General features: G+C 34.1%; 2 pseudogenes; both read right to left on the bottom strand.

Moving 5' to 3' along the window:
* Positions 1-3,128: 3,128 nt before the first annotated feature.
* Positions 3,129-3,690, bottom strand: LOC102963181 (annotated as a pseudogene).
* Positions 3,691-16,806: 13,116 nt separating this feature from the next.
* LOC122241966 lies at positions 16,807-21,081 on the bottom strand (annotated as a pseudogene).
* Positions 21,082-26,070: the final 4,989 nt, after the last annotated feature.

The following is a 26,070-nucleotide window of genomic DNA, read 5'->3' on the forward strand; positions in this document are numbered from 1 at the left end:
ACTGTACAAAATAATTGCTTCAAAGCATAGGCCCAGCCGCCCAGTCAAGAGGAGACTAGTCGCACCTGTGAATTAACCCCTTCCCACACTTGTTCCTAATATGCCCGGTAAGATGATACTCCTGATTTTGACATTTCTAAATGTTTTATCACAGAAAAAGGGTTATGACATACAATAAAAACAAACTCTAACAAGCTCTAATTCATTTTAAAAAGAGTATAAGGATTCTAAACCATATATATAACTCTTGAAGCAATGAATGCCTGCAGAGGGCTTAAAAAAATACAGAAGATAAGTGTCTAAAGCAAGTCCAGAGGATTTATTGGGCATGAGAGAAAGATACATCTCAAAGCAGTCTTGAAGAGGCAGAATGTAGCTTACATCCAGAATGGGGAAATGCAAATCTATTAAAAATTGACTGGGATGTTTAGGCTGACCTTAACACTCTTGAGGCAGAAGCTGAAAACTACCAGCAAACATGTTTTGTTTGGCCGGCACAATGTTTTAAACAACTCTGAATTATTGCCAACATGTAAAAATTGGGATAATTCTTTTCTTTAAAAAAATCTTTTCTTTCAAAACTGAAAACTGGAATAACTAGAAAAACCAGCCACATGGCAACAGTGGGAAGGATCCTGGCAGCAGCTGTCCACCTTTTTACACAGGTGTGCATTTCCAGGGCCTCCCCAGTGGCCACCAGCCTGCCTGACGCATCAGATCACCTGCCAGGTCCCCAAAGTCATTTGCATTGTCCACTCCAGCTTTAAGGAATTAAGGCAAAAAATCAGCCTCGTTGTGCTTCACTCTATTTCTAACAAAAATTCTTGTGACAAAGATCCTTTCCTACTTCAGACATGTTAAGAAAGAAATCAGATAATGTCTGCAAATCACCTAGAATTCACTCCAGTGTTCTCATTCCTAGCTACCCTCAGAACCACCTATGGAACTTTAAAAAATACGGATACCTGGGGGTGCCTAGGTGGTTCAGTCGGTTGGGTGTCCAACTTCTGCTAGGTCATGATCTCACAGTTCCTGGGTTTGAGCCCCACGTTGGACTTTGCACTGACAGCACAGAGCCTGCTTCGGATCCTCTGTCTTCCTCTCTCTTTGCCCCTCCCTTGCATATACTCACTCACTCTCTCTCTCAAAAATAAATGAACACTAGAAGAAGAAAAAGAAGGAGAAGGAGGAGATGGAGAAGAAGATGAAGAAAGAAGAAGAGGAAGAAGAAGAAGAAGAAGAAGAAGAAGAAGAAGAAGAAGAAGAAAAAGAAGAAAAAGAAGAAGAGGAGGAGGAAGAAGAAGAAAATACACATGTCTGGGGGCCACCCCCAGAGATTCTGATGTATGCTCTGGGATGTACCCTGGGCAGCAGCAGTGCATAAAGCTCCCTAAATGGTTCCAATGAACACCCAAGGCTGAGAACTCCTGGCTTCAGAGGATGCAGGTTGTTGAGTGGGAAACATTAAGTTTATTTCAATGTCAACCTCCAAATACGGATTTCTAATCTCTCACCTCTGTGATAATTTACATTGTCTCTTATTTTTTGAAATGGGCTATTACTCCAAAAGCCTACCAAATGCCATTTACAAACTGATAAAAGAAGTCAAAGTGTGTTTTGATTTCTACCATTCATTTCCCTCCAACACACCTGAGGAATGAAACACTAAGAAAATGAGAGGTTATCCTGAGACAAAACCCAAGCAGCACAAACAGCTCAAAAACAGTAAGAAGAGGTTCACAGTGGCAGGCTTGTATAGAAAAAAACAAAATTGATTTGAAATTTATCACTGCACGAAGTGGAAAATTTTTCAAATAAAAAAAAAGAACTATTTCTCCAAGACTTTCCAGTAATGTCCCAATTTTTATCTTAAGTATATGAATTCCAAATTATTGCCTCTCGTCAAGTTTTCTGTTAAGTAGTGTGCATTTGTATTTTGGCTTCCAAACATGCGAAGTGCAAACTACTGTCACCTAATTTGCAAACTATTACTACCTTACATTTGAAAAGCACATTTTCAAAATGGTTTTACATAATAATGGCTTCTATGTACTAGACTTCCATGCAACAAGGAAAGTAGTAGGTACTCTATATATACAATCTCAAATAAGTCTGACAACCCCACAAAGTTAATTTTGTAACCCCAAAAGGGTTTCTGTACAAAGGAGCTTCAGAAGGATTGAAAATTCCAGATTATGGATCACTGAGCTAGTGGGTGGCAACATTTGGTCTGTCAAACTCCCAAACCTATGCTTTTCACACTGAACTCCCTTTCCTTGTTTAATCATCATGACACAGAACACCTGTGCCCTGGAATCCCCATTTGCCAGTGAAACACAGAGAGGTTCATGGTGCGCTCCACATCACACAATGCCAAAGTCACACCCGCCTTCCCACACTCTATTCCATGTTAAGAAGATCAAATCATGTGGTTGACATGTCACATTATAAAAGCTATACTAGTGGCAGGTAAGTAGTACCTATGAGTAGACTTCTAATGCTCCCCATTTCTGAAACTCAAACATTACTCTAAATGTGACTTAGCTTCGGAGCGCCTGGGTGGCTTGGTCGGTTAAGCGTCGGACTTCGGCTCAGGTCATGATCTCACGGTCTGTATGTTTAAGCCCCGCATCGGGCTCTGTGCTGACAGCTCAGAGCCTGGAGCCTGTTTCAGATTCTGTGTCTCCCTCTCTCTCTGCCCCTCCCCTGTTCATGCTCTGTCTCTCTCTGTCTCAAAAATAAATAAACGTTAAAAAAATGTTACTTAGCTTCAACACAGGCCTGGTACATTCATTCTTTTCTGTTGTAGGTCACGTATGCATCAGGTATCCGGTTTAACTCCTTTATCCATCCTAGAATCTTCTCATGAATCCTATAAGCAATGATGCTGATGACATATGGGCACAAGCACCACTCGCCAGGCTTCCAGTCCTTGGCTTCCCTGACATCGTCACCAATCAATCAGCAGGACATCCTGAAGAAGGGCAGATGTCACCTTCTTCTTCCTTTTTTCCTTCATTTGTAATCATAAAAAGACTGTGCGATAAAAATCCAGTTAGAAGTCTCATGTCCATGAGTGCCCCTGTCTGCAGCATGCTCCCAGGGGAATATATCATTTGATGTCCATTTCATGTCCTCTTCTGTAAGCTGCTGGCACCATCCTTAAATTTGTATTTTGAAACCTGCATCAGTGATGGGTTGTGGCCAAGAAGTGATTCTGGAGCAAACGTAGCACAATATAGCTCCCTGATGATTGGTTCTTCAGGTAAGGGGGCACTACACTGTTCCTTTAGCAGCATCTCCATCATTCTAATTCCCTTCTGGGCTCCTTGTCTTAAGAATGAGCTGGCAAAAGTTTCCAAAATGCAGTAGAGAAAGCCAGCCCCTGTGATTGAAATCCTGCCTCTTTGAACTAACTCTGTTCAATCTGGATTTTCCATAATTTCCCAGAAAACAGTCTTCCTTCATAGATGCATATTGCGTCCACATAGGGCAGTGACTGCATGTAGCCATGCTTCTTTCCTGAGGATTGAGCTATGTTTCCTCTTGCAAATGGATACTAGGTACGTTTAAAATGCTCACTTTTCTTAAAATTTTTGGAACCACATTCTGACAGACTGCAATCTTCTTTCTATAGATGATTCCTTTTGACACATCTCTTTTTTCCTCCACAGTTATATGGAGTTAACTTTTTTCCCCATGGGGTTAGAATACTTTATTTATACTCTATCTTCTCTTTATTTTTTTAATTAAAAATTTTTAATGTTTATTGATTAGAGAGAAAGAGAGCAAGTACAGGAGGGGTAGAGAGAGACAAAGACACAGAATCCTAAGCAGGCTCCAGGCTCTGAACTGTCAGCACAGAGCCGGACGCAGGGCTGGAACCCATGAACCACGAGATCATGACCTGAGTAGAAGTGGGTCGCTTAACTTACTGAGCCACCCAGATGTCCCTCTTTCTTCTCTTTATTACTCCAAGGTGGTAAAGATTTCTGCAGACTACTTCTCTTGGACAACTAGAAGTTCTCTGTCCCCCTGTCTGATGTAAGAGCTCATGCTCTTCCCATTTGCACCATTCTGCTTCATGTTGTACCTAATCTTTTTTCAGAGGAAGGTGATGACCCCCACTCAAAATCTGGTGCATGCCCACCCTGACCCACATCCCCAGGTGCTGGACATCAGGCTCTGCCCCCCAGCCACAGAAGACCACACCCACCCTGCCAAAGGGGCCTGCCCCCCCCCCAACACTCTACAGTATTTAAATTAGATCTCTCTGGGCACCTGGTTGGCTCAGTCAGTTAAGAATCCAACTCTTGATTTCAGCTCAAGTCATGATCTCATGGTTGGTGGGGGTTGGGCCCTGGCTTAGGCTGTGTGTTGACACGTGGAGCCTGCTTGTTTTTTTGTCTCTCCCTCTCTCTCTGCCCCTCCTCCGCCTGCTCTCTTAGTCTCCCTCTCTCTCTCAAGTAAATAAACATTACAAAACTGGATTTCTCCATCATTAAATATCCATTATACTAGAAGGAATGAAAACATATGTATTTATTATTTAAATATTAGACACAATGTCCATTTCAAAAAGCATGGATTTAAGTTTGACTTAATAGCTTGAGAGCTTTCTTTAAAAAATCAGAAGAGAAAGCTATTTATAACAAAGATAGCATTCTGAGACCTTAATTATTTATGTAATATTTAAAAGAAGATCAAATAAACTGTGTGTGGGGGGGTGTAGGTGTGGGGAGGGCTGGGGAAAGTGATTAATATAAATGTAGTTGTGGCTAACATAAATAAAATGGCAATGGAAAACTAATGAGTGAACTTTTATACCATGTGCTAAGAACTTGAATGGAATTTTATATAGTTTTTCTTGTTTTTTTTTTTATTTTTATTTTAAATCTTCACAGAAGACCAATTGGAGACTGTGTATTATCTGACTTTTATTAATGAGAAAGCTGAGTCTGAAAGATTTATTTTCACACATTATAGATCACTGAAATTAAAAACAAGAGACTCTCACTTATAAGCCTGTATTCTTTCTATGGGTCATGTATTACTGTCTATTTCTTTCATACCACTACTTCAGTCATATCCCTACATCATTGTTTCATTGGTCCAAATCGTTGAAATAATATACTGTTAAGAAAATCCATGAAGTATTTCAATGTCACAATTTATCTCAATGTAAAATGGAAATAATTATCGAAAACCTGTCAATAGCATGTCTCTTCTACAATAACTGAGATAATAGCATGAGAAAGTGTAAGTATTTTACAAATTCTAAGATAGAAAGTGCACGATGTCACAGGTAAATTGTTTGTACTCATCTATTGTAATATTTGAAATTGTTTTTATTCTTTAACAGAATTATACAAATGAATGTTATCTGACTTATGTTCCTGATTCATATTCATTTAAATCTTCTTTGGATAAGACATTGCTCACAACATAATAATCATAAATATAAGGCATAAAAGAGAAAATGGTTATCTGGTATTATCAACACATACTAAACACTTTAAATCTATTGTTAGAATATATGTCTTTAACTTGCATGCCACCATGTCAAAATCAGAATAAAGGTGATGACTTTTTCTGCCTTTTCCCATTATAAAAATATGAATATTTTTAGGCATGATAATTCTCTTTATTGTTAGGCTTCTGTGCTATCGGATACCATGAAGAACATTTCTTTTTTCAATATATGAAATTTATTGTCAAATTGGTTTCCATACAACACCCAGTGCTCATCCCAAAAGGTGCCCTCCTCAATACCCATCATCCACCCTCCCTTCCTTCCCACCCCCCATCAACCCTTAGTTTGTTCTCAGTTTTTAAGAGTCTCTTATGCTTTGGCTCTCTCCCACTCTAACCTCTTTTTTTTTTCCTTCCCCTCCTCCATGGGTTTCTGTTAAGTTTCTCAGGATCCACATAAGAGTGAAACCATATGGTATCTGTCTTTCTCTGTATGGCTTATTTCACTTAGCATCACACTCTCCAGTTCCATCCACGTTGCTACAAAGGGCCATATTTCGTTCCATGAAGAACATTTTAAATCTTATTTTTGCAAAGCATAAAACTCAAACATGCTTTTGTTGATAATATTTCTTACTTTACAAGGAAAAGTAGCATATTTCAGGTAGAATTTTAATGTTTTTGGCTTCCCAGCTTCTCACACACACATTTTGACTTGTATTTCACTGGCCCAACAATTATTTTGAATATTTATGAATCCCATTTTCTTGCTTCCCAATTTTTGATTTACGTTCTGAATAGTTGTAGTAATCATATAATAATAATAAAGTATGGGGTTGTTTTGGGTTGCTTTATACCCATTATTTTTTGGGTGGGTAGAGGAGATGTGTGATATCAGACAATGAAGATTGTTTTATTATGACTGTATTCTTACATGCTTAAATTTAAAGTTTGTTCCTGTGTTTAGAGATATAAAACAAAAAACAAAACAAAACAAAACTTAATGGAAAGATGTTGATGAAAGCTGGTAACTTATGGAGCTAATATGGCAAGGGTATCTTGGTGTAAACTTTTATATGCAGGGCTACAATGATAACATTTTTCAGAGTATCAGAGATAAGGCCATTCTTCCTAACCTTCCATAGAAGTTATCAATGTTTTGATTCCAAGAATACATACAAATTTTTGTATCATCAGTAAAAGTAGACTGTACATGAATGCTATTATGTCAATAACAGTGGCACCATGAAGTCTTCCCAAATAAGTGACAGGGTTTGTTTTGTTTTTTGTTTTGTTTTGTTTTGTTTGTTTGTTTTTTGTTTTCTTTTGTGAGCATACATGAGACACTTCGTTGTGAACTCTCATAAGAATGGGAAGGACACATTAAGGAATGTCTAATTTCCAACAATAAATTTCCTGAGGCCACCATAATTTAGGCACAAAAAGGACAGGTAATATGGCTTTGCTTTGTGATCAAAAGCTTGGGGCATTCTAGTTAAAATGTTAATAGTAGTAATTACAACAATAATGAAAGAAATCATTGAGACAGTATTCTCAGGATTCAACATATAGTTTCTGTTTTCCAACTTGACATTAATCATATGATATATGTGATATGGCTATTACTATCACTGTTTTACAAATCAAGAATTTGAAATTCAAAGATGTTAAATAGCTTTTCCAAGGTCACATAACAACTAAATAGTAGTCAAGACTGAAATCAATTGCTCTTACTCTAACCGTGCTATCAATCAGCATTGCTGGGTTCATTTGGTGCATTTTAACACACGAGAAGTACTTGTTTTGTACATCAGTAAATACAGACTAAAACAACTGGCAAAACTGAAAAGATGGAGTCTGAAACTGGAATAAAGTAGAATATTACAAATAGAATACTTGTAAAGGTAAAAAATTAAGAAATTATTTTCACTTGAAGATCTAATCAGTTTATATCTTGTTATCCAGAACTCTATCATATGCCTACTTATATATGAAAAGAAGTTCAGAAATGCGCTTCATTCCATGTACCCAAACTGGCAGCTAGACTCTCCACTATGTATAGTACAACTGAAAAGTGGACAGGGGAGAGATAGATAGATAATAGATGATTGAGAGAGATACTGGTAAATTCAGGAGCTATTTAATATTAACACTCAATTAAAATATATATTTAAGATAAATCTCAAAGAAGTAAAGCAAAAAATTTCATATTATTTTTCTCATGTTAAATTGCACATTTTCTATTTTTGTTGTTGTTTGCTTCTTAAATTTCCACTTACTTGTTTAGATTATTCACAATTGGCTAAAGTTTAAGGACTAGTATTTCATAAATTGTTGGCAGAAGATGACCAGCTTTGTAAATAAGAGAATTTGACACTGTGTATCAAAAACATAAATTATTCTGCACAGAATACAACCTCCACAGGGACAGGAAACCTGGCAGTAAGTGCCAGTGTTCTGAGATGAATGCCAGGCCCCATACAGACATGCACCAAATATTGTTTGAATGAATGAGTTAAATACCTCTAATTCTAGTAATTCTGATACCAGAAAAGCATTTTAAGGAATAAAACAGCTTAGCATTAAACATATGTAAAAGAGTGCTAAATTTGACCTTCTTTCCAAAACTAAAAATGGAAACAATATACATATCCCAAAATATCAGACTGCTTGATTAAATTACATTGTGTTCATACCATAGTAGAGATTTATTTTAAAAAAGCAATAATTATGAATATAGTAAAACTTTGGTTGGGGAGAATAAATCGTTCTGGAAACGTGCTTGTAAGTCAAAGCACTTGTGTATCAAACTGAATTTCAAGAACCATTGGCTCAGTTGTGATCATGTGACATTTGGTGTCAGGTACTACTTATATTGCAAGACATCTCTCATTTATCGAGTTAAAATTTATTAGAAAGGTTTGCTGTTCTTGCGGAACACTTGCAGAACAAGTTACCCACAATTTTTACTGTACATGGAGAAATATTTACTGTATAGGGAGATGTTTATGCTAAATGAAACAGCAGTTGCTAAATATACATAATATGAGATAGAGTGGTAACAGCACACCATTTTACTGCTACTCTATAAAGCAAATGTATAATGGATGTTAAATAGTACTCTCAGGTTAATTTCATCTTTACAACAGATAAATTTAATCTTAGACATCTTCAGACTTATGAGGTCACTATTACTAATAAATTGTTAATTATTTTAAGTCTTACATCAGCCCTATGAGATCTGTACCATTTAATTCCCAAAGAAACTGAAACCCAGAAAGCTTATTGACCTTGTTCTAGAATACACATTAAAGACTAGCAAAGAGAGGGTTTGAAACCAGGGAATCAAGCTCCTGAGCTATTCATCTTAAACCTTCTATTCTATGCCTGAAGCCATATGCATTATAATTTATTTAGGTTTTACCTCGTGTGTTGGGTTATAGTAATATTTGTTTATTTTCTTATAGTGAATACACACTACTTTTATAACCAGAAAGCTTAAATAGGAAGTGAAAAAATTTTTAAAAAGGAATAAGGTAATATAAAGGCATTTGGAGTAGAAGACAAATAGTTTGCACAACAAATTACAAATGTCAAGGAATCAATACAGTTAGTAACATTATTAGAGTCTGAGGCTGACTGTGGTATAGTATTGGGGCATTATGTCAAAAAGCTGTGGAGAAACATGAGAGGGGACATTGCTACTTTTTTGAGCTCTAATTCTGTGGTTAATGTTTCAAGTTGTGATTTCCCTCTTATGTGTTTTCTCCTTTCCATGGTCTAATAAGTACCAACTGACAGGATCAGAACTTAATAGATTGTTTGATTTTAGTGTAATTTAAAAACTAAAATGCATTTTTTATTCATGGATAAAATATTAAAAATTCCCTGACTTTAAAAAAATAGAGAAAAAGTTGAGAAATATATTTATTATGTCCACTGAAATTTTATTTAAAAGCTATGTCACCAGAATGCAAAACCATTTGATTGAATGTCCCTAGCACTCTCTGAATTCAATAAAAAAAGTCATATCAAATTTTCTTTATATTTTATATTTCTCTGTTTGTCATTATATTATGCTGAATTTTATTTTATAAAGATGCTCCTTATATAAAAAATTAACAAATTTTCTATAAAAATATTGCATATCAAAGGTTAAAAATCTAAAGAACATTTATCAACGTTTCTGTTAAAAACAAATTCATTTTCAACAATAATATTTTTCTTTTTTTTTTTAATTTTTTTTCAACGTTTTTTATTTATTTTTGGGACAGAGAGAGACAGAGCACGAACGGGGGAGGGGCAGAGAGAGAGGGAGACACAGAATCGGAAACAGGCTCCAGGCTCTGAGCCATCAGCCCAGAGCCTGACGCGGGGCTCGAACTCACAGGCCGCGAGATCGTGACCTGGCTGAAGTCGGACGCTTAACCGACTGCGCCACCCAGGCGCCCCAACAACAATAATATTTTTCGATGAGTCATTCTGCAGCCCGACTCAGTGTCTTGTTAATATTACATTCTTATTTTGAAATCAAATCTGTATAAGACTATACTATATTTGGAATAAAATGCCTATGATTAAAAAAAGAATCAGTGGTTCTGAAATTAGAATACTATTTGTATTTTTTCAGTGGACACAGAATTACTTTATTTGAAGTTCTTTCTAAATGCAGTGTACAGAATTGTCTTTATATTTCAAAATAATTTAAATGACAGTAAAGCAAAATCCTTTTAATCTGTAACTTAAATAATGTCTAGAGTTCACAGTGGATATAACAGAAAGTCAAGATATGTTGACAATTGAAAAGGACATTTTCAGTTTTCAGTTAGTTATATACATGTCTATAACATATATATATATATATATGCATATGTTATAGACATATATATGTGTATATGTCATACACACATATACATATGTTTTCATATATTAATACACACATATATGAATGAAACCTGAAAATATACCTATATGTATTATATATATTTATCCAAAAGATCTTTAAAGTCCCTGTAAATGTTATAGTTATTGAAAAGTTGAAAAGTTATTGAAAAGTTGAAAAGAGCACCTTGTCCAAATCTCAGTGGGGGAGTGTGAAATTCTTTAATATCTAAAGTGTGCAATATCAGAGCAGCATCAGATCAGGACAAATCAGATCTTAGTAACTGAGAACATAGAAGGAGAGTGTCTTTACACTCTAAAATTTATCAACATGAACATCAGAAAGATTTAAAATTAAAGGAGGGATTCATATTCTGTTGTGGAGACAGAGAATAACCTAGAACCAACATAGTAGAGAGATAAATATGCCTTTCAAGAAAAAAAAAATCAGAGCTGTCCTATAGCTATGCAGGGCTAAAATTTCATATGAGCTCATGTTAGAGGATTTGCATTGTGATCACAGTTTATTAAATTTAAATTTTTCTGTAAATAGTCATATGATAAAATAAGTACCATAAATTAATACAACATAATTCTTTTGCCCATTTATTACTTAAAACGTATTTAATTGTTTATAATCTGTTACAATAGTAATTCCTTTTTTGAACATTCTTATATATTGATCTCTGTTAACAAGTTCAAGTACCAATCTTTTTGATCCTAGCCCATCTGTATAATTTTAAAAATGATTAAAAATCTCCTCAAATATTTTATATGGTCTATATTTGTCAATACTCTTAGAAATTAAAATTAAGATATTTCAAAATACTTGCTTATCAATTTACTTAATAATAATAACAATTATAATAAGATACTATTATATGTTAATGCATTTTATTGAAAATAATATTATCCTAAATAAGTAATTAGAAGAATACCATTGGTTTACACCTTAACAGAAAAGATCTGGACTATCATTTCTATTCTTGCATTCAATCTCTTGCAATAAGTTTTTCTGCTTGAAGAATATAAGGAAAAGTTGGCCTCACACAAAAATTATGTTGGAAAAAAATAGAAGTATTTTAGTAGTCTTTTTCAGATAATTGTAGCTATTTTTGATACTATATTCCATCTTGACCAGTGGTAGTTTCTTAAAAATTAATCATAATGTAGAATCTGAATCCATATCAATGAATCTTTTACACTTTTGTATTGTAATATTAGTTAGTTTACTTTTGAATGGGTATTTTACCCATATTTGATTTTGTATCATATTTGTTCAATGAATTCTACAGATCTTCCTAATATTGACACATTTTATTTTTCATATTAAAAAATTGGAATTAATAATATCTCCATCTTACTATCAGAGAAACTTGAAATGTTCGAAAGGTACTACAAGTTTCTGCAATTCTAATACTTGCTTGAAACTGACATTTTTTAAACTGTGTATAATGATGAAGAAAGATCACTATTGGTATAGTTTGGTGTGTATATCTTGATAAGAAACCAGAAGTGTTACTTACTATCTTTTCTGCATCAAAAGTGCAAACATCAATACAATTATTTCAAGATAAAAAAATGACCATTCAAAAGGGTTTTTCAACACTTTGCATATTTCAGTAATATTGGTATTTTTTTGCCAAGCATTTCCATAAATTATCTTTTATGATGGTTAGTTTGCACTTATTCTCAACTGATGTCGGCAAAAAGTTAAGTATAGTCACATCTGTATGTGCATTTGTAAGTCAAAAGTACAACCTGAAGACAAGATGCTAACTCAGTCTTCATGTTTTCAGCTAAAAACTTTGTTTCACTGAAGTTTTAAGATTTACTCTATCATTTAAAAGTATATTGGCAAGACTTTTTTTACTAGCTTTTCATCTGGCAGGCATTTACTAATGTCAACTACACAAGGCCTTTTCAATTTCCCAGCCATCATGTACCCTTATCCAACCAATGAAATACAAAGATTTACCCTGTGAGAGACTCCATGACTTTTTCAAATGACTTTCAGCTCTAGAAAAGATCATCATGTTTACCTTTAAAAGATTCAAGTATTTTTTTCCTTTAAACTCAGAGTGATTGGTTTCAAAATGATGCCATATTTTAAATGGCACATAATACTATTTAAAATGTCTGTGGTATAAGAAACAATGAGTCAAATGATTAACATAAAGCTGAGAGATAGATGGTCTTTGTCATATTTTCCTTTCTTAGTTACAGCTGACCCAGTTTATTTGGACTAGCTTCCTTGTTCATGAGTCAGAATACTCACTGAAATGTCAAACTCATCTTTTTCAGCAGCTATAATCATAGATGGTAAAGCTGTGGGTTGAGAAAACATGTTGACTGTCCCTTTTTAGGCCAACATTCCAGCATTAACCAAAGAAAAATATATTGTAAATACATTTCATTTTATTTTAAAGACAAAATATTTTTATTCTAAAATATCTGTTTCAAATGAAATTTAAGCATTTGGAAAGTTTTTTTAAATTTTTTTAACATTTATTTATTTTTGAGAGACAGAGATAGAGTGCAAGAGGGGGGGGGCAGAGAGAGAGGGAGACACAGAATCTGAAGAAAGCTCCAGGCTCTGAGCTGTCAGCACAGAACCCACGTGGGGCTCAAACCCACAAATAGTGAGATCATGACCTGAGCCAAAGTCAGACACTCAACTGACTGAGCCACCCAGGCACCCCTGGAAAGGTTTTTAAGCAACGTTTAAAACAAAAAGATAAGTAAACAACAAGAATCTGAAGTGTATTTAGCTGTGTTTCCACATATTTACATTTACAATGATTATTCTAATATCTGGAGCAGTATCTAGCATTTGCTATCTGCATTCTTTGTTTTGCCCTTTTTCTGATTTACAGTTTACTCTTTCTATATTGTCTTCTTTTTGAATTATTGAGATCTTCTGTTGTTACTTTGTCTTCCCTCTGATTCATTGGTTATTTGCTCTTATATGCTGCAAAGATTTCCTTAGATATTTGAAAAGATTCCCTGGACTTTCTAGCATATACTCACAAAAAGCTTTTATTTAAAAGCAAAGTGGCGGTTTTACAAGAGGAATAGAGTGCTGGTAAGCACTGAGGACTAAGACCAAGAATTGTAGAAGCTCTCAGGAAACTACAGTCCCTTGGTTACTTGATACAGCTAAGTTCATCAAAGCAGTTAGGCCTGCAGCAAACCATTAGTAATGAAACATATCACCAGGAGATATTTGAACCTTGAACACCAAAACAAAGATCCTGAGGCCCGTATCTTAGCAAATAGTTAAAAACTGGACCCCCAGACATCCTCAGGGATGAAGACAAAACTTTAGCAGTCCATTCTGTAAATCAACTCTATATTTGCATATGCCTTGTTCTAATTCTTTAATAGTTAATCTACTTTATCCTTCCTATCTAATTTAATAGCATGTAAACTTAATATTATTATTCTCCCCTTGAAAAAACATTTTCCTTTTTTATTATAGCCTTTTCCCCCATGGATTTGACACAATCATTGTTCTTTTATTTGGTCATAGTAATTACAATTTCATTTTAAGTCATATTAAGTCAAATATTTCTACAGTATATTTTCCACAGTACGTTATAGTTAGCAATTTTCAAAAAAATCATTCCTGTTGACTTTAATTATTCCTTTTTTAATAAATTTTTTTTCAGAAAATGCTGAAAATAAAACCTAAGTAAGATGAGTCCACACTACCAGTTTCACTCATTACTTTTGTTACAATAAAAATTTTAAAGTATTTCTAAAGATATATGGCTGGATAAGACCTCTTCTACTTTATTATAGGATATATTATATTTATTATCTTATTAAAGTGTGGATATAAAAAGCCATAGTGCCCTCTGATATTTCTTCTATAAGTGTGTGTTGTTAGGTTATGATTTGTAAAGAAAAACATTCATTTTATGCTTAATGTCAAGTATATTAAACTGGCATTCAAAGACTCAAATATTTCTATTTTCCTACTTGTGAGTTTACTTAGATATCTACATTCAGGCTTGAAGTTTTTGATATTCCAGTTAGTTACTATTCCCACCTTATTAACTTTCATTATGTTATTCCAGGTTAATGTATAGCAGTTTGATACAAAATACTTTGTTTCATTGGTTATCTGCAAATGGCATCAAAGTTGATTATATTTATTTACCTTAGTCAATTAGCTACTACTTATGTCTTCCTACTGGTCATTTATTTGTCAGTTATTTTATAACTAAAATCACTCAGAAATCCACATGTGAAATCTTCTTTATCATATAGATGGTAAATAATTCAAAATATCATGATTTTCCAAGACTTGCATTAGATTTAGCAAAACATCAAGTGGCCAAAACGTGTGTTATTTAAGAGGTGTCAAAGCATTATATTCATCTTATTTTTCTCTGCAGTATAGGTATATATCAATAAACTCTGAAGCATATTACCTGAAAATATTTCAGTTGATAGTTTTGACATGAGCAGTAGATACTTTGATGTGAAAACACTCTCCTGTTTCTTTCTCAGGAAATTTTTAAGAAATAAATTGTGAAACTATCAGGACATATTTTGGATGATTTGAATAGGCTGAACATGAGATACTTTGCTAAAATTTTGGTAAGTTAAATGTCAATCACTAATTTGAATAGAAAATTTAAATTTTAAAATCTATTTATGACTAAGATCATACAATGAGCAGAGGAACAAAGACACAAGTAAATTAGCTAAAAGGCTTAAGTGACTACAATTTGGAAACTGGAGAAGATCTCTTTTGAAATGTATGGATGATGGTAGGGTAATTTTTTCCCCTCAGTAAATTCAGCCTTAGTTCCTTTTAATTTTTTTTTTAATGTTTTATTTATTTTTGAGACAGAGAGAGACAGAGCATGAACGGGGGAGGGTCAGAGAGAGAGGGAGACACAGAATCCGAAGTAGGCTCCAGGCTCTGAGCTGTCAGCACAGAGCCCGACGCGGGGCTCGAACCCACGGACCGTGAGATCATGACCTGAGCCGAAGTCGGACGCTTAACCGACTGAGCCACCCAGGCGCACCCAGCCTTAGTTCCTTTTAAAAATAATTGGACTCTATAGGACCTTTGAGCTTCTCTGGCTATAGGAGTCCACTAAGTACAAGATATTAAACAAATAATCATTATTTAATGAGGAGCCAGATAAAATTTCATAATTAAAAATGAAGTGTGTAAAGTTACAATTTTTTTTTCTAGAAAACAAACAAAATATTATATCATGCCTTAATCTTCTGGTCCCAGTAGCATAACTTAATCATTTGAGATAATGTTAATGAAGTGAATAATTTTTCAATAATTTGAAACAATTTTTCAAAATTCAATAATTTTTCAGTTTTTCAATTTTCAATTGAATAATTTTTCAAAAATTTTTCAATTTTTCAATTAACCTAATAAATACAGGGCTCTGTCTTCTACATATTATTTCTCCTATGACTTCTAAAGTCCAGTTGACATAGTGCCTTATGTAGCATCCAGATTTTGGTGTGGAATAGGTAGTAGGAGCTAATTTGGTCTATTCATCTGCAAGCATTTTCAGAAACACACTTTATCTCATCTTGTTATTCATCATAAGCTTCTTTCTTTGTTCCATCTGATAAGAGTTTAGACCCATGAACATCCTAGCCACCTAGGAAATTTAGATTTTTTTCAAGTGCCAAGTGTTTTTCAGGTCTGCTTGCTCTTTGTCATATATAGTACTTTACAAATATTCAGATAAAAGTAAGAAATGATGCAAACTGAAATTCTTTCCAAAACTCTTTCTTGGGTTGGTCCCAAGATACTTAGTGGGAGAGGGTTTCTCAAGTCTTACACTTAAGCCTTATGCTGAGGTGCTTATTCTTACTACCATTTCTCCATTAAAGCTAGTTTACCGTTCTTATATAGTGGATTTCTTTATGGATTTGATTGAGCATATCCCCCATTAGAAAGGTACACATATGGGTAATCTTTAACAAGACTGTGGGAGAAAGGAAATGCAGTCCTTCTCTGTTCTCTGTTCTCTGTTCCTGTTTCTTTTAATGACAAACATATTAAGCTTGGTGTCCTTCAAAACTTTGTCTTTCGTTCTTTAAAATAGCAGAGTTTTGAAGATGAAGTCTTTCATTTTGAAGTTATTGTCCATGCCTTAAGTGTAAAAATCGAATTTGAAACACAAAGCTAATTATTCTGTTGTTCTAAATTCATTTTGATCCTCCCTTTACTGCATGTTTTTGAACTCAATGTTCTTGAACTAATTGCAGGAAGATAGAGGGGGAAATAGATGTTGGTTTATAGGTCCAAATTTCTTTTATTTATTTATTTATTTATTTATTTATTTATTTATTTAATACTTGAGGTATTTTAACTTTATGTACAATGATTTAGCATTAAGGTAGGTATCTTGGAATTCTACATTTGAAATAAGTATCTTGGATGACCCATTCAAGGAAGTTTTCCTAATTCAATTTAATGAAGTCTACATCCTTTGTGTACTGACAGAAGAACTGATGGCACATACTGTGGCACTTTTTTTCTGGATCAGACCATGCCGGTTTGAGCAGACAGTACAACCATGAGAACCCTGGCCAAATTTCCTTGGATGGCACCAGTAGAAGTCCTGGTGACCTATGTTTCATTCTCAGATGCAAAGAAGCTAAAGGTGGCCCAAATTGTATTATAGCATATTTCTATTTGCACAAATTTTCTTATTTTTTTCAACTTAGCAAAACATGTATGCAGAGAGGTTTGTATATTTAATTTTTTTTTAAATGTTTACTTATTTTTGACAGACAGAGAGAGAGACAGAGTATGAGCAGGGGAGGGGCAGAGAGAGAGAGAGAGTCACAGAATCCGAAGCAGGCTCCAGGCTCCGAGCTATCAGCACAGAGCCCAATGCAGAGCTCGAACTCACAGACCGCGAGATCATGACCTGAGCCGAAGTCGGATGTCCAACTCACTGAGCCACCCAGGAGCCCCGAGATTTGTATATTTTAAATAATCCAAGTGAGTAAGCGAACATAACCAGTATGTCAAAAGCTGCCTTCATACCCAAAGTTAAGCACTATTATTTCTAACAAATCAATCCAGAGTGGTTTTGCTTATGTGTTAAATTTATATAAGTTAATTGTATTATATGTAGTCTTTCAGGTTTTGCTTCTTTTGCTCAGCATTACTTTTATGAGATTTCTGAATGCCATTGACTGTAGCTTTAGCTATGCCATTTTAATTTCTGTGTGTTATTCATTTGGGTAAATATATCCCAATTAATTGCAACTTATGGTTTGATATTTCAATTTTCCAGCTTGGAACTTTCACAAATAATATTGCTACTGATATTGTTGTAGGTATCTTTTGGTACATAGGTGAATACAATTTGGTTTAGAAATTGTTTTCAGCATCACTAGATGCTTCCAAAAAAACTTTCCAAAGGGGGTATGCACATTGAAATGTGACCAGTACATCCTTGCCAATATTTGGTATTGTCAGATGTTTGGTTTGGTTTTATTTTGTTTTAAATCCATTCTTAGAAGGAAACTTCTTCAAACTATTAAAAGGCAGCTAACATTATATTTAATGGTAAAAGACTGGCACTTTTCCACCTAAAATCAAGGAATAGGCAAGGGTGTCCATCTACTATTTCTCTTCAGCATTTTATTGGAAGATTTAACCAGCACAGTAAGACAAAGCAATGAAAGAAAGAAATTAAAACAAAGAAATAAAGCTGCCATAACTAATAAGTGTGGCTAGGAAGTTTGTAGGACACAAGGGGAATCTTCAAAAATGCCTAGGTATCCACCTTCATTCTTGAAGAGGATTTTTATGGAGCTTATAATTCTAAACCAATACATTTTTTTGCAGTATTCTGAAACAGTAGGGAGGATCCAAATAACCAACCAAGGTAGGAAGGTATGCTTTATCATTGATGCTATTTAGAAATGCCAGCGCATAATACAAAGCAGGCTCATTTCTACTCAGTTTTATTATTTATTTAAATTAATTACAGGGGCGCCTAGATGGCTTAGTTGGTTAAGTGGCCAACTTTGGCTCAGGTCACGATCTCACGGTTCTTGAGTTCGAGCCCTGCCTCGGGCTCTGTGCTGACAGTTCAGAGACTGGAGCCTGCTTCGGAATCTGTCTCCCTCTTCTCTCTGCCCTTCCCTTACTCACAGTCTCTCTCTCTCTCTCTCTCTCACACACACAAAAATAAACATTACAAAAAAATTAAATTGATTATAGTGGACCCTCTTACTGCTTGTACTTGGGACAAAATACCTTCTTCATTTGCACTTGGTTTTCTATTATTTTTTAATTTTTTTTAATGTTTATTCATTTTTGAGAGACAGAGAGTGAGTGGGGGAGGGGCAGAGAGAGAAGGAGACACGATATCTGAAGCAAGCTCCAGGTTCTGAGCTGTCAGCACAAAGCCCGTCGTGGGTCTCTAACCCAGGAACCATGAGATCATGACCTGAGCCGAAGTCAGGCACTTAACTGACTGAGCCACCCAGGCCCCCTTTTGGTTTTCTATTATTAATGAATACTTACAGCTTTCAAATTTTTTGCTTAAAAGTCAACTGTTACTCTTAATTACAACGTGTGATTATTGCTTCTCTGTGTATAAGTGTGATTGTTCTTCTTTGAAGATAAGATAAAATAGATCCATTCCCCATCTTACTGGCTGCTTTATAGATCTCCCTTCATTTTCCCAGGGTTTGTGAGGGTTTGAAAATGTATGATTGATGTATTTTATGACTTTTTTTTAGGTGTTCTCGTATCTTTTTCCTTTCTTCTGATCTGTCTTCAATTCACCAATTTTCTTCAGTTTAAATCTGGTATCTAGTCTACTCATTGAGTTTTTAATTTTGATAAGCATATTTTTCAATTTGTATTTTATTCAGATCTGCCATATAATATTTATTATTTCCTGTCCCAACTTGAAATAATCAATCTAGCTGTTTCCCTCCTCTACTATATTAATCTTAGTTATTTAAAAATATAAATCTGGAAATTTCTACATATAGCCCTTTTGTGTTTATTGTCTGTATATCTTCTTGTTCACATGAACATATAGATGTAAGCATTCATGCATACACAATCACACATAGACAAAACCAAAAATAATTATATGAAAAACCTTTCTTTGAATATTTTGAGAGCATATCTATGGAGAAGCAAAATAAGTATAGTTAATTTTAGCTAGAGGAAACATAGAATGCTGTTGTCAGGGATTCAGAATTTAATATGTAACTTTTCAACAACTCTTATAAATTTTTCAGTGTTTACTTTTAACAAACAAAATATTAGGCAAAGTCTACGGTAGATGAAACAGAAAAAGATTACCTGTTTCATGGAGAACTTGGAAAAGGACTTGCAATTAAAGAATCATAGTTTGTTGATGGATCCTGTTTTTTCTTAAACTTTCCCTTATAATATATTTCTGTCTCTTACCAGGGCACTGAAGTGAAAATACTTTTTCTGTGACATAAACATGAAGACAGCAAGCCTGAAAGTAAAACTACTCTGCTTTATGCCAGCTGTTAAGCTGCCAGGTGTCAAGGTGGCCAACTGGGGCAGTGAGCCAAACTAAAAGTAATAATCAAGCTATTATACAAATACAGGTTTTCCTTGACTTACGATGAGGTTATGCTTTACCCATCATAATGTGAAAATATCGTTAAGTCAAAAATGCATTTAATACACCTAACCTACCAAATATCACAACTTAGCCCAGACTACCTTAAATGTGCTCAGAACAGTTACACTGACCTGCAGTTGTGCAAATTCCTGTAACATAAAGCATATTTTATTTTATTTATTTTATTTTTTTTTTAATTTTTTTTTACATTTATTTATTTGAGAGGCAGAGAGAGACAGAGCACAAGTGGGGGAGGGGCAGAGAGAGAAGGAGACACAGAATCTGAAGCAGGCTCCAGGCTCTGAGCTGACAGCACAGAGCCAGATGCGGGGCTTGAACTCACGAACTGTGAGATCATGACCTGAGCTGAAGTCGGAAGCTTCACCGACTGAGCTACCCAGGCACCCCCATAAAGCATATTTTATAATAAGCTATTGAATATCTCATTTAATATATTGGATAGTGTACTGAAAGAGAAAAACAGAATGGTTGTAAGTATATCATGTATTTAGCCTTGTGATCATGTGGCTGACTGGGAGCTGCTGCCCAGCATCACAAGAGAGGATCATACCACATATCACCAGTCCAGGAAAAGAGCAAAATTCAGATTTCCAATTATGATGTCTACAGAATGTGTATCACTTTTGCACCAGTATAAAGTTGAAAAATTGTATGTCGAACCCTTGTTAAGTCGGGGACCATCTGTATTGCAATAGTGCAGGTAAGAAGAAAAGACCAAGAAACTTGGTAGCTCTCTAATTTCCATGTTTTCCCCACAGAATGACACTGGGCCAGGGTCAGTGAGATGACATGCAGTTCAGGTGGAGAAAATTGAGGAGAACTACAAAAGTCTCCTGTCCAGGATTATTTTCAAACCTTGATAACTTATTGAATTTGCCCTGCTTGTTTTTGGACTTGCCTGGGACTTGAGACCTCTTTTTCTTCTACTTCTATATTTTTGGAATGGAAATGTCAATCCTATGACCATCCCAACAATGTAGTCTATTCTATAAGTGTATAACTTGTTTTCTAATTTCACAAGTCCATAGATTACAATGAATTTTCTCTCTGTATGAACCATACCTGGATTCTCACTCATAACTAAATTAGATTAGTTGAGTTGATTATTTAGCTGAGACTTGGGACTTTGAGTTGACAATGGAATGCATTAATCCTTTTGAGGGTGTCAGGATGAGATGAACTTATTTTGTACCTAGGAAAGATATTAATTTAAGGAAGGACAGAGGGTGTACTTTTATGAGTTGAATTGTTCTCCCACAAAGATATATTGAAGTCCTCACATTAAAATATACTTATGTATAAGCAGAAAGGCTTGCATAATAACTCTACAAAATGTTTTTTTCCTAGACTCAATATACTTGACTATCAAATACAACTAATGACAATCAGTTTGGTTTTTAATATAAATTAAATTGCTATAAATGCCTGTTCATGTCTATTTTGTTTATTATATAGTCTCACTTACATAATAACTATTGATTACAATAATTTGTTAAGATAGTTAGATAACATAATTTATTAACATAGTTATTCAGTTTGAACACAAAAGCAAAGATAAATTGGCTGATACCTTAAAATCACTACAACTAGGATCATTTCACTCAAAACTGCTTAGGATGTTTCTGGCACATGTCCCATATTCCAAATTTGTAATCCAGGCAAACCTGCAAAATGTAGGCATGAACAAGGGCAAAAGTTTCAATATCTACTTGATATTTACAAATTAATAGCTTCTTTCAAGTAGATATGGATATATGTTTACTATCGTCCATATATTTTCAGATGGCCATAAGGTTTTCTCTGCCAAATGGCAAATGCATTAATAACTAGAAAATAAACAAGATGAAACAAAACAAAGAACAACAATCAGCCTTCTAGACTTTGTATATTCAACTTGGTATATTACTAAGCTTTTTATCTAGAGCTATTTTACAATAACTGTAATCAAAGAGCTATACATGGTACTGCTCATCATGCAGAAACTCCATCATCTTTATCATCCTGCATCAGTAGTGAAAAATAAAAGAACAAATAAAGCTTGGACAATTATTTGAAGGATGAGCTGCCATGACCTAAGGTATTCTTAACTTCCTTGGCCATTAAAAATTCACTGACCAGAAATCATAGGTTATCATTCTCTCAACTCTCACCTTGCGAGGCTGGCAATTACATGTCCAATAATGGACTGCCATCTTGTAAAGGTTTATTGCAATATACAAAAGTTTATAACTAACAGGTCTAGGCAGATTTACTGAAGGAAAACCTCAAAAACAACATAAGGAGGTCTTGTACTTCATTGGAAAAAGACCATATCAGAGCCTACTAACCCAGTAGTTATCTTTGAAAGCACATATTGTTGGATTTACATTTCCAAACTCACAATATATCAACTTCCATGACCTGGATGTCCTCAATGCTTGCAAATATAAAGCTGAGAGCCTTTGGGATTATCTAGAAACAGATAGCATCGTAAATAATTCAACTTTTCCAAAAGTTTTGGATCATATAGCCAATTTTTCTACTTCTGACTAAGATTTCCAGACACAGATCTGAATGCAAAAAACCACTAATTGTTTTCTCTCTCTTCTCTCTCTCTTTTTATATAACTACCTTTAAGCCATTTTTTGTAGTTTAAAATTATAAATTTTTAATTAACAGGGATGAATTTTTTTAAAATTTTCCCTTTATTTCTATTACATTTTTAAATAGCTAATCCTTGGTACTTGACAACATTTAACTGAGAGGATAAAAAAACTAAACAGAGAGAGATGAAAACTTGGAAACATGGCCACTATGCCACTTTCCAAGTTGGGAAATTCAGATGTAGGATTTTTTTTTTCTGACTAGGATTGTGAAGAGTCAATGTTGCTAAAAGAAGCACTTTGAGTGTATTAATGATTATTGTGCTCCTTGACTTCACAATTCTGTATTATATCTTGTCCAGAGCCATAGGTGCTTTTATATAGCCACTACCTGATGAATGACTTTATAACAAAGAACAGTCACATGAAACTAGTGATCTACTTGAAACTCAAACGTATCCTTTGAGTGATCTCAAACTATTCCTCCCCACTAAAAGTTTCCTAAACTCAAGTGGATCACCCAATAGCTGATAAACTGCAACTACCATTTTGTTGCTCTAGGATCCTGTCCTGTAACTAATGTCACATAAGTTTCTCTAATACTGAGAATTTCTGTAATGTGTGCCCTTGCAAAACAAAACAAAACAAAACCTAAATTCTGACTGATCTTCCTTCTGTCATATCATATATTTAAGCATCTTGTTTCATTCTCTAAAATTCATTTCATAGTTGGTCTCACTTAGCAACACTGTAATATAAGCTTGAGCTAATGACTTGGTTTGTTTTTTTCTCTTTCCATAATATGAAATGAGTATTTAGGTCAGCCATCAAAAAAATAAAAAATAAAAACAAAAACAGAAAAATGAACAAAAAACAAGAATGTGATTTACACAGCAAGGCAAATGTTCCATTAACAATTTTCCAAAGTAGAAGGCTTAAAGTGAAGCAAATCCAAAAAATGCACTCTGTTTTTTTCAATTTTAGCAACAGAAACAAACATAAATCTAGAGTGCATTGTGTGATTTGGGATTTATCATAGCTAACAGGCCCAAGGATTGGGTTTGCTTCGTGTAGGGTGACAAAGACATATATTAATTATTTACAGATCAAAACAAGGAAATAATGTATTGGCGAGTGAAATTCTTATTGTAGATATGTTTAGGGCTAAAACATAGACAAAATAGAGTGATGTTAAGTATTACGGATTTTTTCTTAGAAGCAATTGAAAACGCTAAGTAAGCTTTTTAAAGAGATAAAATTTAATTAGCTACAGAGACAATTTGGGGGGGAAGTGAATGATAGATAGGAAATATTTTAGAAGAGGGATAGTTTAATGGAAGATGATGTACACATGCTCAGGATTGTGTTTCAATGAACTGTCAGTTTCCTATACTCTAAATTTGAGAGCTAGCAAAGATCACAAAAAAGTATCCCAGAATCACAGCCGAGAATGTTTCTTGCCCTTTGCAAAGGGGCTTACCCCTGTTGTTAAGGCACAATGATGACATCAAAGCAAGCTAGTTCTCAAATTTCAGACAAATATTTGTTAGGGTAAATCCAGCCCTCATCCTCACACCATACTGAGTTATAGAGGAACTCCTCTATAACCTGTTCAGAACAGGTCAAAGAATCAAGCGTCATTTTGTGTGTGTGTGAAATTCTTCACCATACGTTCAACTGTAAAGTTGGGAAATCTATTCCCATTCCTATCATTTCTTTTGCCATTTCTTCCCCTGAGAAATTCACCCTATTTAGTTGGCTTATTTAAATTATCAGGACCTTTCACTCTTTGCTTCATTTATTCAGATTTAATAGCCTCAGTAAATGCTTATTTAGTCAATATCTGTTGCTTAGAGCTGTTCCATCTCCTCATTCCTCCCTTTAAAAAGACCCTACTTGCTAAATTATTTTCTATATGGTTTAAGGCAGTACATAGTATATTTGGAACAATAATCTGGTTTATTTATTTGTTTATTTTTAGGAAATATTTGGGCCTTAAATTAAAGCAATTCCTCTTAGTCATGTATAAATTACACAACAATCAGCCTTAAATTTTATTTTAAGATTGTACTTACTAGCTTTGGTATCACAATCAGTGATTGGATAATTTAATTCATTTCATCATTTATAAAGTGGGAATAACTTGATACGTACATTTGTCATATATATGTATATATAGTTTGGAAAAACGTTGTGGTAATGGATACTAAAGTAATGTTTAAATAGTTTACTATGTCCTTTTGTCATTTTTTTTTTTTTTTTGCATATACGGTTGGCCTTTGAACAATGTGAGGATTAGGGGCACTGACCCCTGCATAGTCAAAAGTTCATATATAACTTTTGACTCCCCCCAAATATATCTACTAATAACCTGCTGTTGACCAGAAGCTTTAACAATAACATAAACAGTCAATTAATACATATTGTGTATATTATATGTTATATATCATATTCTTAAAATTAAGTTAGAGAAAAGTATAATTAAGAAAATCAGGAGAAGATATATTTATAGTACTGTACTGTATTTTTTGAAAAAAATATAAGTGGACCCATACAGTTCAAAACCAATTTTGAAGGGTCAACTGTACCTATTATTCTCATTGTAATAAGCTTTTGCAACAATACAGAAAAATGCTGTGTTCTCTAAACAGAAAAATCCATGTGTTCAGCTTTAAGTGTGTTCCATTATATCCAATATCTTGAATTATACTTGAATTTAAATATCTTGAAATATTTTTATTTCCTTAAATAAAAATCTAAGTTTTCATTTGGGTTTGAAGGGATTTGTTTTAATTATGATATGGTTTGTATTTATATACACAATTTGTAATAGTATCACTTTTACACATATGTATTCACCATCTGTATTTTTCTCAGTTCCTAAAATATTCCTGACATATGTTTCAAAGTCACTATCTTCATGACTACTTGGGGATTTAGGTCATGCCGCTTCTTTCTGTCTTTGGGTGTCCTTTTACACACAAAACTCCCACTGAAAATTGTAGGTCTCAGTGCTCTGTAAAAGTAAATTTAATGCTGTGGTATTCTTTTTAAGTTATAGCAAAAACACATGATAAAGGCACTGCAAGTAATGAGATACTTATTTGTACAATAAGTATCAGTACTTAAAAAGAATAGTAAGGATAATAAAAATAAAATATTAACCAAGATCACATTTTAGTAATGATTCCTACAGATAACAAAAGAACAAAATATATTATTTAATGAATAATCATATTGTGAGTGTCTGTATAAACACCACTATAGTCAAGAAATAATAAAATATCACCAGCAACTCATAGTCCTCTCCCCTCATTTCATGATTTTTTTCAATCACAAACAGCTATTTCCCAGAATTCACCTCTGTATTGACTTCTGTGATATTCATTATTTCATTTGTCTCTATTGTGTCCCTAAAGATGTACACATCTTTAAAACAGTATAGTTTTATATTATGTTATTGAACATTTTATGTATAGAGTTCA

The sequence above is a fragment of the Panthera tigris genome, chromosome A1 (assembly GCF_018350195.1).
Source record: "Panthera tigris isolate Pti1 chromosome A1, P.tigris_Pti1_mat1.1, whole genome shotgun sequence".
Taxonomy (NCBI): domain Eukaryota; kingdom Metazoa; phylum Chordata; class Mammalia; order Carnivora; family Felidae; genus Panthera; species Panthera tigris.